General features: G+C 43.7%; 1 long non-coding RNA gene across 5 annotated transcripts; it reads left to right on the top strand.

Annotated features, from left to right (window-relative positions):
* The first annotated feature begins 4,011 nt into the window (after positions 1 to 4,011).
* Positions 4,012 to 16,193, top strand: LOC127929978 (uncharacterized). Of its 5 annotated transcripts, none has more exons than XR_008136426.1 (4): positions 4,012 to 4,132; positions 6,313 to 6,437; positions 15,195 to 15,297; positions 15,890 to 16,193. It is a non-coding gene; the product is annotated as an uncharacterized LOC127929978 (long non-coding RNA). The 5 variants fall into 5 exon arrangements; XR_008136428.1 differs by lacking the exon at positions 4,012 to 4,132 and adding an exon at positions 4,241 to 4,259; XR_008136427.1 differs by lacking the exon at positions 4,012 to 4,132 and adding an exon at positions 5,257 to 5,275.
* Positions 16,194 to 18,329: the final 2,136 nt, after the last annotated feature.

Here is an 18,329-nt window from a genome sequence, read left to right as displayed (position 1 = left end):
AAATGCATTGGTTTGTTATGAAAAAGAATGCCGTTAAACATTTGCATTTAATGTATAACTTTTTGAATGTATATCAACAAAGTGCATATAAATGTAACAATTCAAAATGAATACAATCTGAGCAACATAATAATAGAATATTGCACCATAGTAGAGGTTGCCTGGTTATTCTTTAAAAGTGCTTTCCTCACCATCTTAAATAAGCTTGCCCCTTGGTTCACTCCAGACTTGACTGCCCTTGACCAGCACAAAAACATCCTGTGGCGTATTGCATCAGCACCGAATAGCCCCCGTGATATGCAACTTTTCAGGGGAGTCCAGAACCAATATACACAGGCAGTTAGGAAAGCAAAGGCTAGCTTTTTCAAACAGAAATTTGCATCCTGTAGCACAAACTCCAAAAAGTTCTGGGACACTGTAAAGTCCATGGAGAATAAGAGCACCTCCTCCCAACCGCCCACTGCACTGAGGCTAGGAAACACTGTCACCACCGTTTCTAAGGTCTTCGAAAGCCAAGTTAACAAACAGACCACCGACTATTTCGAATCACACCGTACCTTCTCCGCTATGCAGTCTGGTCTCCGAGCTGGTCATGGGTGCACCTCAGCCACGCTCAAGGTCCTAAACGATATCATAACCGCCATTCATAAGAGACAATACAGTGCAGCTGTATTCTTTGACCTGGCCAAGGCTTTCGACTCTGTCAATCACCACATTCTTATCGGCAGACTCAACAGCCTTGGTTTCTCAAATGATTGCCTCGCCTGGTTCACCAAGTACTTCTCAGACAGAGTTCAGTGTGTCAAAACGGAGGGCGTGTTGTCCGGACCTCTGACAGTCTCTATGGGGGTGCCACAGGGTTCAATTCTCGGGCCAACTCTCTTCTCTGTATACATCAATGATGTCGCTCTTGCTGCTGGTGATTCTCTGATCCATCTCTATGCAGACGACACCATTCTGTTTACTTCTGGTGCTTCTTTGGACACTGTGTTAACTAACATCCAGATGAGCTTCAATGCCATACAACTCTCCTTCCGTGGCCTCCAATTGCTCTTAAATGCAAGTAAAACTAAATGCATGCTCTTCAACCGATCGCTGCCCACACCTGCTCGCCCGTCCAGCATCACTACTCTGGACGGTTCTGACTTAGAATATGTGGACAACTACAAATACCTAGCTGTCTGGTTAGACTGTAAACTCTACTTCCAGACTCACATTAAGCATCTCCAATCCAAAATGAAATCTAGAATCAGCTTCCTATTTCGCAACAAAGCATCCTTCACTCATGCTACCAAACATACCCTCGTAAAACTGACTATCCTACCGATCCTTGACATCGGCGATGTCATTTACAAAATATCCTCCAACACTCTACTCAGAAAATTGGATGCAGTCTATCACAATGCCATCAGTTTTGTCACCAAATCCCCATTTACTACCCACCACTGTGACCTTTATGCTCTCGTTGGCTGGCCCTCGCTTCATATTCGTCACCAAACCCACTGGCTCCAGGTCATCTATACGTCTTTGCTAGGTAAAGCCCCGCCTTATCTCAGTTCACTGGTCACCATGGCAGCACTCACCCATAGCACGCACTCCAGGAGGTATATTTCACTGGTCACCCACAAAGCCAATTCCTACTTTGGCCGCCTTTCCTTCCAGTTCTCTGTGGCCAATGACTGGAACAAACTGCAAAAATCACTGAAGCTGGAGACTCATATCTCCCTCACTAACTTTAAGCACCAGTTGTCAGAGCAGCTCACAGATCACTGCACCTGTAAATAGCCCATCCAACTACCTCATCCCCATACTGTTATTTATTTGATTTATTTTGCTCCTTTGCACCCCATTATCTCTGCTTACACACTAATCTTCTGCACATCTATCACTCCAGTGTTTAATTGCTATATTGGAATTATTTCGCCACTCTGACCTATTTATTACCTTACCTCCCTTATCCTACCTCATTTGCACACACTGTATATAAACTTTTTCTATTGTTTTATTGACTGTATGTTTGTTTATTCCATGTGTGACTCTGTGTTGTTGTATGTGTCGCACTGCTTTGCTTTATCTTGGCCAGGTTGCAGTTGTAAATAAGAACTTGTTCTCAACAAGCGTAGCTGGTTAAATAAAGGTGAAATAAAATAGAAAAATAAATAATGTGCCAATCTGCAGAATCCCACTTAAAACATGAAACTGGTCCCTTTTTCTCTCTCTCTTCTTTATTGCCATGTTATAACCAGCAGCACACAGCAATGCTGACCATATTCTGCTTTTATTACAGATTTGCATTCAGTAATGCAAGCTGCCTCACTTTTGAGGGGCTGTTGCGTTTTCTTCTCTCAGTAATTATTTGTCCTGTTTTCGAGGAGACCCTCAGGGGGAACCGATGTGGCCACTATGCAGAGTCTCCCTGTCATGACTTTAGTAAGCCGTGGGTAGACAGAAGCCTTTTTCTTCCACCAGCTCAGAGGATCTGCAGATCTCCTCCAAATAGGATCGGCCCTCCATTATGGCTGAGGGACTCCTTCGTGCTGCATCCCCAGTTGCTCTCTCGTCAAACAGCATCCTAACAGCAGACGTTTGTGGTGCTTCTGCTCCATCTGATCCCTCTTCTTCCTGTTGTCCTGGTGCCTGAGCCAGCTGACAGCTGGGGTCCTTCCCTGCTGCTGAGGTTATTTTTTGATGAGCCTCATCAATCGCTCTGGCATCACTGAAGGCTAACTTCTTAAACCTGGGTCAAGTGCAGCGGTCTCTGACAGGATGTGATTATATTCCATTCTGTGGAACATTCTATCTATTGTTGAACATAGGGTGTCCATCAACTCTGTCACATGTCCTGTGGTTACATTTGCTTCTCTCTGGCGGCTGGCTGTGATTTGCTGCAGACCCTTAAGCAGGAGTATCATTTTTGAGGCTGTCACACAGCTGAAAAGAGAGAACAGTAACTTATTAGTTCAGGTTCATGTTTTGTCTACTGATACTACACTCTCATCTACTGCTCATATTCATATATAATACTGGATTAAATAATGATGTAGTAATAACTGATTACTGTACCTCTCTCCACTGATCTCCACAGTGACCTGCTCAAAGGGTTGCAGGACTCTGCACACCACCTCCACCACCACCTCCCATTCCTCTTGGGTCAGAGCATCAACAGGTGCATTGACAATGGCCAGGGTAGAGATGATGGCATCCTTTGACTCAAGAAACCGCTGCAACATTTAAATGTTGAATTCCACCTTGTATTTGCGGTCTTGTTTAGGCCTCAGCTCAGGCATCCCCATCTGGTGTTGTGTAGACTAGTTGTTCACCACCTACTGTGCTCCTGTGGAAGTATTCCACAGCTGCTTTCACTTTGTCCACAGTGGGGTTCATCACCTTCAGAGCATCTCTTACAATCAGGTTGATTTGTGTGGGCAAGACATGGATGATGGGTCCATTTTAACATTTTCAAGGCTTTGGTTATATTAGCTGCATTGTCGCTAACACAACAGACCACTTTTCCATCTACTTGCCATTCTCTTGCCACTCTCAACAGTTCCTCTGCCAAGTTCTCTGAGGTGTGTCTGTCGCTGAACTCAAATCAGTCCAGAAGACAGCTAGACATCGAAAAGTCAATGAAGTGACATGTAACCGACCTGTAAGAAGTGGTTACCCTTCCAGCAGTCAGTAAGGTAAACTGTAGTAGCTTTTTGGACTCTTTCCCGCACTGAAGCCTGTGTGCTCTCGTACAGTTGTGGAATAAGTGATTTTGAAAGGGTTGTGTCTGATTGACAGGAACAACAGGTGAGGCTGTTATTCTGAGCAGACAGTCAGAAAGAATGTGTGTGCACTTGAGCATTTAGGCCTATATAATTGTATTTATTTTTTCGTTCTTTGAATTCGTTAATTCTATTCATTTAAATATTTTGATTATTCATTAGAAAAATTATGTTTTTAAAAATAGATTCAGCTCTTCTGATATGCTAGTCGACTCCCAACGTGCAAGAGCTGGCTCTTAGAGCTGACTCGTACGCGAACGACCCATCACTACTTGTAATTGGTTGCTGGTGTGTTGAGGGGATGAGGCAGCCTATAAAGCAAAGCCGATAGCGTTTTTTGATACTGACTACAGAGGGATCAGGTAAGACATCCTGGTTGAATCGTTGGGAAATGTTTGCGGTTTGACCTGTTTTACTGAAATATACACAAGTACGCCCTAGACTTGAGATTTATTCGCCAGTCCTCTTTTTTGAGTCGCGACTATTTCGGTAAAAAAAACACTTAAATGGACTGTTTGCAAAAGGGTTACCTGTGCTCCATGTCCCACATTCCTGTGGTTAGGCTTTTGGTTTATGTGACTGCTCGCAATGACAGCTGCCAAAATGCAAATGCTTGACAGTAAATGTATTAAATATGCGTTTCGACTTGTGTAGTAGCCTACGTAGAGTTAATGCTGTCAGCCTTTGTATACTTAAAACGATTGTGGTTTTTGCTTAGCAGAATGTGCACACCCCGTGCAAAAATTGTATTTTTAGCTGTATGTCCTCCTTGGAGTGTAGTGTTTGACTTAATTACGATATATATATATATATATATATATATATTTAAATAACTATGAGTTTCACAACAACGAAAAGTGACATGACAAATGCAGAGTAATATAACACCAAATAATGACAGTTTTATTAAGGTTTACCACGGAGTTTGAACACGAACTGAAATGAATTTCCGTAGTCTCTCCCACCCTGTACATGTGTAGTCTACTTTGACGTAGGCTACTCATCTGGATTTATTGCGCATCCTTGCCCAGGCTCGATTAATATTAAATGGTTTGGTTACTTAATGTTCTATAAACACGTGGATGGTTACTGAACATTGGCTATCAAACTATGGCACCGACTTCTGCCGGTAGCCTTTGACGATAACTTGTATGACGGTTGTATGTCCGTGCCCTTGAGAACCCTGTAGATCTGTTCATGCAAGGGCGCGAATTGGGCCTGACTGCCGCCTTTGCCGAGGAAATTGGGAGCGTTCGAGCAGGTCGCTTTTGTCTGGTCGGGGACCGTCGTTGGTCACCGCTTTTAAGTGTGTTGACAAGTGGACTGCATGAGCTTTACAGAAATCATATGATCGAAGGTCATGAAGATGTGACTGCAAGTTTCTGCACTTAATCCTGCATCCATCACCTGCGTTGTGGGAGGCTTTATTGTCAACCAATCATTAGGATGTTTGTTTGACCTAAGCCAACGTGACCAAAGAAAAGACAAACAGGAACCAACTTCACGTAGGCTATACAGTGGAATAATGTATACACATTAATGTGGTAGTTTAGTCTCCCTCTGTCATTGATTGTACAATGCACACTCATACCAGTTCAGTTTGTGAGTGTGTGATGTGGCGGTTGAAGCCATGTTTATTTCAACATTATAGAGAACAATGATCTGAGCCTTGCTGGTTGAAAACCACATTAATGTCTGACTTTCGTATTTCTCATATGCACCTCCCTAACTTCACTCCTCTTTTCTCTGCAGTCGGTTGCTTTCGCTTTACCACTCAAACACGCCCATTCTGTTCCATAGCCGAAACATGCTTGATTTTTTTTTAAAACTCCTGTATGGACTACTGACTAGTAGTTATACTCTTCATGTTTTGATTTTTAAAAAAAAGTTTAGCTATAGGTTAATTGTAGGAGTCGTGCTTTGCTTACCAACTGAGGTATACGTTATCCATCATTATTTGGGGTGACCTTTTCGGCCATTTACTACAGTGGGTGCGTCATTTCTTGAACAGGCCAGTAGGTGGCACTCGTCCATGGGTCGTGCAGGGATCCTTTCGCTTTGATGGATTTAAAAATGTTTCCTTCTGCTGCGCTCAGCGCTCCATATTCGTGTGCGCGCACGGGCCCCAAAACGTGCGCTTCTGGGGCGAAGTGCGCGCAAAATTTCACTTTTGCTTTGTCCGCTGCTTTAAAAGACGGTTATCGGTATGGGTTGCCAACTGCCACATCGTTGGTGGATGAATTTTAGGCCTACATGAACATTAAGGGTATCCATCTGGCATTTCATGATATTTGAAGTGTCGTTTTTAGTCTATTGAACTATTCTCTACTTTACTCCATCTTTCCACTTGATTTATTTTCCCGCTGAACTTTGTCTGGGTCACTGAGCTTGCCCCTTATTTTCACATGTGTCCTGCCCCGTTATTTTTTTTCTCCCCTCCCCTCATGTGTTCACTTGCCCCTCCCACTAACACGCTCCTCTGCCCTCTTCTCTCCTCTCACTCTCTTCCTCTCTCTCTCTCTCTGGAACACTCAACCCACAGGCGTACAGAGGAGACACTCCCACACACAGCAACTCCACAGACATGTCAGACTCCGAGACCGCTGCTCCCGCTGAGGCCCCTGTCCCTGCCGCATGTGCAAGCATCAAGGCGGACCTGGACAAATGGTGAGTGTCCGTACGGACAGATGTGGTTTTCTCTGTTCGTGTCCTCCATTGCCACCGGGACCAACGTCTCCGGGATGTCCATCCAATGAGTTGGGAGCCATGGATGGACATGGCAATGCCGCAGTGCTTCAAGTGCGTTCCACTTGGAGGTTCCCAATGTATCCAAGTGGATTTCGGTGTCGAGTTGTGTTTATTTGAAGCGGCTAGTGGAATCCCCCCCCCCCCCTTGCAGGTTTAGAGATAGGCTAAAGTGGTGCATGATGAGCTGATGTCGTGTGGCGTCCTTGTGTTGCGCCATGCTAAAATGGTGGCACAGTTGAGTAATGCAGTGCATGGTGATGGCAGAATCCCAATTCCAATGTTCTAAATGTAACTGAATTTAAATTGTCGTTTAGGAGGGGGGGGTCCTATTGTAGTGTAATGGGGGGTCCGCACGTAGGGGTCTTGGGGGTCAAAGCACGGCAGTCTCTCTCGCACACGCCTGATCGAAGGCAGGGAATTTGCCTACGTCATGTTCTCTCCCACTCGCTGCCCCCACTCCACCCCCCTCGTTATGTTGCCATGTCTGTCCCCGCTCAGCTTCCCTGGCCTTGCTGTGTCAACAGCGCTGAGTGAGCGTTAGCCGTCGCTAACTCACTGCTTCATTGTCCCGACAGGTGTGCACCCCCCCCCGTCCGTCCGTCCGTCCTCCCTCTGCAAGATTAGTGCAGAGTGAGATTATTGCTGGTTTTATCTCTAGAAATGCGTAGACACAGGAAACCTGGGTGTTTGTGTGTGAGGGCTCAATGACAGTGCAATGTCAAAGCCCGGTTCGATGGCTGATGTAACGTGTCCACTCTAGCCTTCAGCTGTTTTCAACTCTGTCAATCTTCACATTGACATTGCACCAAAACCAAGATGCATCTTGACCCTTGGTGTTGTATTTTGATGTGTTGTTGCAGGGTTTGAAGCTAGGATAGGCTAGGCTAGGATAGGGCCTGGAGTGTCTCAGGCTGTACAGGCCAGATACGTCCTGCCCGATGGGTGTGAGGGATGAGATAAGGGTTTAGGGGGTGGTAGGTTGCAGGGCATGCTAGGGATGGGCTAGGTTGGCTGCTGGCTGTGAAGTTTTGTTTTAGTAACATTTTCAGTGGGCCTATAGCGATCTTGAGTCATGGTGAATTGAATGTCCTTGAATTAAGTTCCCTGTGTTTGTGGTATGGCACCTTTTAGGAATGGAGTGTGGTGTTGCTGCACGTTTTGGGCCTTTACTATAGTTCACTTTGCTTCAAGTGCCCTTTTACCTCAGCATGTATACTTTTATAATTTGTACATTTTGCATTAAGGATTTCTCAACACTTGGGTCAAGGGCATATATTGCAATTTCTTTTTATAATTATTATAATTTTTTTGTCATGTACAGCACTTTGGTCTATGCCACAGTAAATCACATCTACTTTGACAATGAGTCAAGGGTCCTGTGCTGTGTTGGCGCAATTTTTTTCAGGACACTTTGTTAATCCTACAGGCAACGGTTGTACTGCTAACCTACAGGCCGGGGGTTCTACTGTTTACCTCACGGTCCTTGGTGCTTTTTGTCATCGACGAGCCAAAATGGTACTGTATCCTGTAACCTGGCCCACGTGACGGCAGTGGACCTGCTGAATGCAGCGTAGCTAGCAGTACCAGAGGGCTGACTGGGTAATCTATACCAGGACGATGTATTTCGAGCTTCCACTCGTGAATCCTAAATAGTCACGCATGGATTGGTGTGTAAACGTCCAGGATACCGTGTCCGGTCCTATGGCCGTAGATCATAATCATGTTGCCGACTTCCCTTGGAACTTCCAAACGTACTGTATAAACTTTTATGCACAGCTAACTGCGGCCATCTTGGCTGGCTTGACATGCCCAAGACATGTCACCTAGAAAGACATGGATTAGTTGGAGGGGTCACCTTGACGGCTTCAAACAAAAAAAAAAAAAATGTAATGTTGTTGGGTACACCTGCATAATCCTCGGTTATCCAGAAGTACACATGCCTTAGGGTCAAGGGGTCAGTTTGGCACTGGGCCAAACAAGTTCCCTGGAAAGCACTTTGAGCTCAGTTTGCTTCCCCCGGGCCTTAACATTCTAGAACCTGCATTGACTGACCTTTGAACCTGGTATTTGTGTGTGCTTTGTAGGGGCCTTACTGACCTCCCTGTTACCCGCGGTATGTAGTGTATCTCATAGTCAGGACATGGAGACCTAAGATGTTAGCCGTGTGACTCGGATAACTAACGGCCGCTTTAAGCATCAAAATGTTGCAGGATGTCCGCTACCTGTATGGGTCCTGCTGTGTACTTTAAAATGTGGTTCTGTGGTAACTTTGGTAGTTGTCCTTAACTGTGTGTAACCTGTAAACCAACACTCTAGCCTTCCACACAGACCCTGGCCGATGGCTTGTATGTAGACGTGTGTGCTTGCTCTGCTTGACAGAAAGTATGGTTTACGTGGATGGTATGCACTGTCAATGCAATTCGAGACCCCGTAGCTTCAACGGGGTTCCAGCTGGAAACCATTCGCAGTTATTTTCTTTATTTTTATCACAGCTTTGATCTTTCTTCTCCTCCTGCTCTGTAGATAATTATTCTGTCCCAGATTACACCCTATTCCCTATATAGTGCATAACTTTTGACCAGAGCCCAGTGAACCCTTTGAGACTCAGAGAATGTTTTGTATTGGTCCTAGAATGATATCCCTGTCATTGTGGGCCTTCCCTTAGTTCCCTCCATAGTTGTTCATTCGCAGGCGTCCCAATGCCATTGAACTCTTCACTGTGTAGTGACTTTAGGTCACTCTTGGTTCCCCACTCAGACAGGCCCAGTAACCAACTTCAAAGCTGTTTAAATGTTGGGCGCTGCTCACAAACTGGATGATGTTGGTTTCGTGTCCCTACTCTTTCTTTAGTGTACTGATCTGGATGGTTCCCCCCTCTTTGGTACCCTTTTCTCAAGCATCCCTTATTTTCCATTAGGACAGCCTCGTTCTGATTTTTCAACGCCGATACCGATTATTGGAGGACCAAAAAAATCCGATACCGATTAATCGGACGATTTTTTAAAAATATATTTGTAAAAATGACAATTACAACACTGAATGAACAATGAACACTTATTTCAATATAATACGTCAATAAAATCTGAGTCTCAATTAAATAATGAAACGTATTCATAATAGGCACTATAGTATTGCCAGCCTAATCTCGGGATTTGATAGGCTTGAAGTCATAAACAGCGCTTATGCTTCAAGCATTGCTAAGAGCTGCTGGCAAACACAGGAAAGTGCTGTTTGAATGAATGCTTACGAGCCTGCTGCTGCCTAACACTTCTCAGTCAAACTGCTCTATGAAATATCAAATCATTTACTTATAATAAACACACAGAAATATGAGCCTTTGGTCATTAAATATGGTAAAATCCAGAAACTATAATTTCAAAAACAAAACGTTTATTCTTTCAGTGAAATACGGAACCGTTCCGTATTTTGTCAAACGGGTGGCAACCCTAATACAACTATTGCTGTTACATTGCACAACCTTCAATATTATGTCATAATTATTTACAATTCTGGCAAATGAATTTGTCTTTGTTGGGAAGAAACACAGTTCGCAATGGGCCAGGCAACCCAAACTGTTGCAAATAACCTGACTCTGCTTGCACTTAATGCAAGAGAAGTGACACAATTTCCCTAGTTTAATATTGCCTGCTAACATGCATTTATTTTAACTAAATATGCAGGTTTAAAAAATATACTTCTGTGTATTGATTTTAAGAAAAACATTGTTTATGGTTAGGTACATTTGTGAAACGAATGTGCTTTTTTCGCAAATGCACTTTTGTTAAATCATCACCCATATAGCTAAGTAGGCTGTGATTCGATGATAAATTAACAGGCACCGCATTGATTATATGCAACGCAGGACAAGCTAGTTAAACTAGTAATATCATCAACCATGTGTAGTAAACTAGTGATTATGGAAAGATTTATTATTTTTTATTAAGATAAGTTTAACGCTAGCTAGCAACTTACCTTGGCTCATTGCAGCCACAAGGTCCTTTTGATGCTGCACTCGTGTAACAGGTGGTCAGCCTGCCACTCAGTTTCCTCATTGATTGCAATCGGCCATAATCGCGACCAAAAAACGCAGATTACCGATTTTTATGGGAACTTAAAATCGGCCCTAATTAATCAGTTGAAGGCGGATGCTGTTTGATTGTGAGGCACTATACAAATTTGACAGTCAAAAGATGGGGACTTTAAATAGGCCTATGGTATGTCAATGGAACTGAAGCCTACTGTTCAGATGGGTTCAATGGAAACTGAAATCTGGATACTGACTATAGGTATATAACCTCTTACATTAGCCTTAATATTAACTCCTGCAGAATTAAGCATTTCTTGCAGTAAAAGGATACACCAAATGTAGGCAAAATGTGTACTCGTTAACAGGAGTGGAGAAATATGATATTTTATTTTAGCTTCTTGAGAGAATGTGTTCGATACAGTCTGTAGAGGCTGTTTTTTATCAGCATCATAAAAGCTGATTGAAATACAAATCACATAAAATATGCATCCAAGCCAAACTGAAATCTTGTCAGAAACATGTTGGGTTGTTTTCACCGCTTTCTACACTAAACAAAAATATAAATGGAACATGTCAATTGTTGGTGTTGGTCCCAAGAAGCTGATTTAAACAGCATGGTCATTACACAGGTGCACCTTGTGCTGGGGACAAAAGGCAGGCAGTTTTGTCACAACGCAATGCCATAGATGTTTTGCGGGAGCCAACAATTAGCTTGCTGACTGCAGAAATGTCCTCCAGAGCTGTTGGCAGAAAATTGATTGTTCATTTCTCTACCATAAGCCGCCTATTCAACTACGTTTTAGGGAATTTGTTAGGACGTACAACCGGCCCCACATCCGCAGATCATGTGTATGGTGTCGTGTGGGTGAGTGGTTTGCTGATGTCAACATTGTGAATAGAGTGCCCCGTGGTGGTGGGGTTATGGTATTGGGCAGGCACAAGCTGCAGAAAACTAACACAATTAGCATTTTATAGATTGGTAATATGAATGCACAAAAATACAGTGAGATACTGAGGCCCATTTTTAAAAAGAAGTTATCTGTAACTAACAGATGCATATCTGTATTCCCAGTCATGTGAAATCCATAGATTAGGGGCTAATGAATTAATTTCAATTGACTGATTTTCCTCATGAACTGAAACTCAGTAAAATCTTTGAAATTGTTACATGTTTAATTTATATTTTGGTTCAGTATATTCCCTTGAAACCGATCAAACGGCTGATTTGGTGATTTTGCAGAATCTTTCACTTTAAAAAAAAATTAATCTTCTCCCCGGTCCCTAAACATCTTTGCTCTGCAAAAGATGCAGAGATTACATAACTTTACCAAAGTCAACTAGATTAAAGCATTCATTATATTGATTTATGACATTCTGGTGAACAAGGATTTTTTTAGTCTTCTAGGGCAACATACAGCTGAAGTCAGAAGTGTACATATACCTTAGCCAAACACCTTAGCCAAATGCATTTAAACTCAGTTTTTCACAATTCCTGGCATTTAATCAACAACAAAAAATCCTTGTCTTAGGTCAGTTAGGATCACCACTTTATTTTAATGTGAAATGTCAGAATAATAGTAAAGTTATTTATTTCAGCTTTTTATTTATTTAATCACATTCAAAATAAGTCAGAAGTTTACATACACTAATTCATATTTGGTAGCATTGCCTTGAAATTGTTTAACTTGGGTCAAATGTTTCGGGTAGCCTTCCATGAGCTTCCCACAATAAGTTGGGTTAATTTTGGTCCAATCTTCCTGACAGAGCTGGTGTAACTGAGTCAGGTTTGTAGGCCTCCTTCCTCAGCACACACTTTTTCAGTTCTGCCCACAAATTTCTATGGAATTGAGGTCCGGGCTTTGTGATGGCCACTCCAATACCTTGACTTTGTTATCCTTAAGCCATTTTGGGAGTATGGGGTATAGGGTCATTGTCCATTTTTGGAAGACCCATTTGTGACCAAGCTTTAAATTCCTGACTGATGTCTTGAGATGTTGCTTCAATATATTCACATAATTTTCCTTCCTCATGATGCCATCTATTTTGTGAGGTGCACCAGTCGCTCCTGCAGCAAAGCACCCCCACAACATCATGCTGCCACCCCTGTGCTTCACGGTTGGGATGGTGTTCTTCGGGTTGTAAGCCTCCCCCTTTTTCCTCCAAACATAACGATGGTCATTATGGCCAAACAGTTCTATTTTTGTTTCATCAGACCAGAGTACATTTCTCCAAAAAGTACGATCTTTGTCCCCATGTGCAGTTGCAAACCGTAGTCTGGCTTTATGGCGGTTTTGGTGTAGTGGTTTCTTCCTTGCTTAGCTGCCTCTCTAGGAGACAGAACGCATCACCTTCCTGAGCGGTATGACGGCTGCGTGGTCCCATGGTGTTTATACTTGCGTACTATTGTTTCTACAGATGAACGTGGTACCTTCAGGTGTTTGGAAATTGCTCCCATGGATGAACCAGACTTGTGTGGGTCTACAGTTTTTTTTTTCTGATGTCTTGGCTGATTTCTTTTGATTTTTCCCATGATGTCAAGCAAAGAAGCACTGAGTTTGAAGGTAGGCCTTGAAGTTAGTGGTAGGCCATCCACAGGTACACCTCCAATTGACTCAAATGATGTCAATTAGCCTATCAGAAGCTTCTAAAGCCATGACAACCTTTTCTGGAATTTTCCAAGCTGTTTAAAGGCACAGTCAACTTAATGTTAACTTCTGACCCACTGGAATTGTGATACAGTGAAATCTTACTGTAAACAATTGTTGTAAAAACTACTCTCCTAATTGACTTGCCAAAACTACAGTTTGTTAACAAGAAATTTGTGGAGTGGCTGAAAAACAAGTTTTAATGACTTCCGACTTCAACTGTTTAATGACAGAGAAGCTGCATGTATCTAATTACAGACAAGTTGACTAATAAATAGTCTACCAAAATGTTGGAAATTTATAAGCAGAAACATATCTAAATCGAACGGGTTATTAGCCATTGCTAATAAACAAACCGCTCACCCACGCACAACTAGTGGTCGGCCGACAGCCCTAAATAATTCACATCTTAATTTCATGATTGTAAAGGCAGTGTTTCCACCAGTCCAACCACCTGATCGGTCATCGTCCTTCCTTGCAACCCTATCCTACCCTCTTTAACTTGCTCTGTGATGCGCCCTAAAGTGGTCGGTGCCCATTGCCATGCCAACATGGGGGGTGGGGGGCATCAGTCACGTTACGGCACCGCCCCCATGTTGTGTGACCGCTGTCACGGTGATGTCACCATTTGCTGCCTTTGCAACCTCTATGATGCCCAGAGGTAACACTCTGCGGCAGAGGACTCTTGCATGTGGATCACTCAATCCCAAGATTTTAACTTGAAACTAATATATTTTTTTATGTACAGTATATTCAAACCCCAAAAGTTCTCCCTTTGCTTCATTCACAAACGATTCCCCCAATCATTTGTGTGAAGCTGGACAGAGGAGAGTTCTGTTCTGTTCAGGCAGCATTATATAACGAAGCCTAATTGGTTTGGTTGGTTGACGAGGCCCCGGGCTACACTTGTGGGGCACCCACAAGTGGCAGAATGAATGTTGTTCTATCCATCCCTTGTTCCCTTCCCTCCCGCCATTACAGTTCAATGTAATTTCATTATTAAAATGGCTGCCTGTTGTGTTTATCCCCCCCCCCCTGCTTCTCATAGGTTTGGTCCAGCCATATCTGTTTTTTTTGCACTTCCTCTATGTGGTAAAAGCAGGGGGTGTTTATGGTGGATGGATTATCTGGCCACACAGCCTCAGGGCCAGGTCCTCTGTGCTGCTGCTGTTGGGTCATCTCTGCTGCCTCTGCATCACCCCCCCATGCCTCTGCCAACCGCACACATGTACTCTTACGCATTCAGTGACTTGACACACACTACAGATTCACAAATGACCCTTCTTCCAACCCCCCCCAGCAACTGGCTGCATAAACCTTTTTAATCTGCAGAAACCAGCTGTGAGTTACATCATAGAGATCAGCCCAGTGACAAGGGGATGGGGTGGGAGGAGGCATGGAACCGGGGGGGCTCCCTGAAATGCACCCTGGTGAATGGTGAGGTAGTGTGGGGTTGCAGACAGCCATGTCAGTCAATCCATCCCCTCCTGCCGTCTCTGACCATTGCTCTCCTACCCGTACTTTTCATCTGATGTCCGCCCTACCTCACAGATGTGTTTATCTCTCTCTCTCTCGCTACCGCTGCCCTCCTCTCTTCCCTCGCTCCCTTTCGCCCCATCACCCTAATGCGTTGTGTCAGTGTCTGCCTGAGGTTTGGTGCAGAGTTCCTGAAATAATCTCCCTCAACCAGTCTGCCAACACTCTCTACCAATGTAACCAGTTCACTCCTTTTTAGTGAGGGCAGTGTCGACTTGGTTCAATCTGAGGAATGCTAACATTGTTTAGAAAAGGTCATACTGGGACAGGGTAAGACCAGGACACTTCAGGGCTGACGGCTTGACGCCAAAACATCTTTAGTTGAGTTGACAGGTTGGCATCGAGCTCGGCACCGACTGATCCCTATCTAAATGCTTCAAAGATCTGTCAAACTGTTACTAGCATTGGAGAGGATCCAAGGTCCCCCACCTCAGAGGTCCTAACCATGTGGTTGTGTTCTCTCTGCAGTGTGAAGGAGGGCGGTGACTGTAAGGATCTGATGGAGGCGTTTGCAGCCTGTCTGAAGAGTGCGGCGGAGGCGTCGTGAGGAGGAGCTCGGCTCACAGGAAATGTAAGTTCACATGCAGGGTCCCTGTGTCCTGATAAGACTCCTAATACACTAAAGCCAACCTTTGTCCAGTAATGGACTTTCTGTAATGCCACAGGAAATGCTTCGCTGAATATTGGGGCACACTCATGGAATGTGAATTGAATAACACAGAGAGGCTGTTGCCTACATACAGATTTGAAATCATTGGCCACTTTAATAAATGGATCACTAATCACTAACAATGTTTATCTTGCATTACTCATAACATATGTATATACTGTATTTTATACCATCTACTGCATCTTGCCTTTTCCGCTCTGTCATTGCATATATATATATATATATATATACTTATTCCTTTACTTAGATGTGTGTGTATTAGGTAGTTGTTGTCGGAACTAGAGGCACAAGCATTTCGCTACACTCGCAATAACATCTGCTAACCATGTGTATGTGACCAATACAATTTGATTTGAATAGCCTGCAGGACCTGGCTTATGGTGTGCCAGCCAGTCTATCCACTCTAGCCAGGAAGGCAGATGTCAAGCCAGTATGACTGAAACTAATTTATCTCCCTCTCTTTTCTGTTCCTGCACACTTTCTCTCTCTCCAGGTCCACTGCATTGAGTCCTCCATGTTTACCAGTATTCCCTTCTGCACAACGAGCACTGGGCTGAATGATACTGGCGGTGTTCGGCGCCTGGCAGAAACCCTTCACCTCTTACCTACCTCCCCAACCCCCCCCCTCGAAGCTTAAATGGTGTCTTCCGATTTGTATCCTCCGCTCCCACCGTGGCTGAGTACATCCATTGGTAGACAATTCCCAGAAAGCCCATGGGTTTTATGTAAGTTGTCCACTTGAGATGCATACATTTAAAAATGGAATAATAACGTCTAAAATAAATTGGTAGAACATTTTGCGTCTTGCTTTTCTTCTCTTTAAAAAAAAAAAAATGTGATTTAAAATGTCATTCTGGTTTCTTTGAACAGTTTTGTAACCTCAACAGACAGGTTGGTTGTTGAGCAACACAAGCGACGCTTGCGAAACTATGGGGCAAAACGGACTTTGTTGGCTTAGATTGTTGGCATGGGAACTGTTTCGTCGCCAATGTTTATTGAAAACCTAATGTGCACAATGTCTCTTAAATACATCGTTGCAGTTGCTGGTTAGCTAGCTAGCGAATTTGAGCCACATTAGCATAGACGTGATATCAGTCAAAACAGGACCACGGTAAATCAAGAACTAGGTGAAACGAGCCACTGACGATTCCCCCTGATTGGCAGCTTCTTGTCATAGTCACGACACACAGACTTCTTCCCCATTGACGCGTGCTCATCGTTATCCTGACGTTGTCGGCTAGCCCGTCTTTACAGTTTCATGTTCTGAATTGGGCTTTGGGTTTTTAGACCTGTTGCAGACCAGGGGCCGCTATTTATAAAGCTTCTCAGGAGTGCTGATCTAGGATCAGTTTAGCCTTTTTAGCGCCTAATGAATAAGATTTACAGGGGGACCTGATCCCACATCAACTCCTACTCTGAGGTGCTTCATGAATACGGGCTCAGACCATCAAAAGCTGGTGAATGTGTCTAATTTCAAGAAGTCGCTCTTTTGCACTTCTTACTCTAAGATTCAACTCTTTAATCCGAAAGCGTTTGAACCTGGGACTATTCTGTCTCTTTGTAATGGGTTTAAAGGACCATGAGATATAAACCCTTAATTTGACTAATGCAGTTAAGCCTTAATCTGTCAAATGCGACTGATGCACTCTTAATTCTCATGGATTACACGAACGCACTCTGAACTAGGGACACAGAGCCTGCATCCCCATTTTCCACCCTTCTACCAAACTGTACACTTGCTCTTCCTCGTATGGATTGAACAATGGTGTAAACTGACTCCAGCTAATGCTTTGCACCAATCATATGCTTTTAAAAAACATGGGGGAAGTGCAAGTACACTTCTGAAAAGGGTGTAGAACTGCGACTCGGCCACACACTGCACAGGATCAATGGGTCCTGACATTGAGGGTTAAGTGCATATGTGTTTGTCCTGCAGTTTGGCTGAAGGCCCAGAGGTGAGGTTGGGTTCAGGGAGGTATGACACACACACTTTCTATGGTGTGTGTAGACTCCAAGGATAATTGGGATGTGAGTACATTAGTGTCAATCAGACAGCTGATGGGGGGGGCGAGATGGGACCACATGCAATGAATATGTGTGCATGTAAGGAGGGAATGAGTGAAGGGGGCTGGGCAGTGGGACATGGCACAACACAACTAGGAGCGCCACATAAGTGGATGCCAGACCATGAAGTCTTAGACTATCTCTTGTAGTCGATTTGATATCTGTGAATGTGAGTTAAATGCTCTGTGAACTGAGTGTGAGAAAGGAGAAACACTAGCTATGAATTAGGGTTAGTATGCATGTGTGGACTATGTATGGGAGAGATATTGCCATGTAGGTGGTGGGACTGTACTTGCATGTGAGGTAAAGAGGGTGTGTGCGTAACAACTTCTTTCCCAGGAATGTTCCATGTGAAAGAACATACCTTTACCACCCCCCCTCCCGACACACAAACCACTCACCCGAGGGGTATCCTACGAAACAGGTTTGAGGAGTTAACAAGGCAACTTTGGTCAACTTGGGATAATCGGTCATACGAAAGTGGCTCACCTTTTAGCCAGGTAAATTTCTATGGCAACATATCCTTCAGAGCGAACCAGCTCCGGGGCAGGCTAACTCCACTTACCCTGAATGAAATGTCTAGACCATGAGTTGAGAACCATTGAAATCAAATTGCCCCCCTCTTGCAAAGATTGCATCATCTACCCTTGATTTGAGGAAGACTGATTCAATATTGTATTAATCAAATGTTTTGTGTTAAAAAAATGTTACAATATATCACTTTGCAAATGTAGTAATGACGGAATACATTTTAAACTTCACGCACAGTATGACTTAAGGAATAGGGGGGAAAAGGTGAGTGCATTGATAAGCACACCAAAGTCAGCATTAAGGATAAGAAATCAAATAAAGATGTCAGTAATAAAAGC

This window comes from Oncorhynchus keta, chromosome 5 (genome assembly GCF_023373465.1).
Source record: "Oncorhynchus keta strain PuntledgeMale-10-30-2019 chromosome 5, Oket_V2, whole genome shotgun sequence".
In the NCBI taxonomy this organism is placed as follows: Eukaryota; Metazoa; Chordata; class Actinopteri; order Salmoniformes; family Salmonidae; genus Oncorhynchus; species Oncorhynchus keta.
Note: the sequence above shows the minus strand (reverse complement) of the source record. Positions and strands in the feature narration are given on the sequence as shown.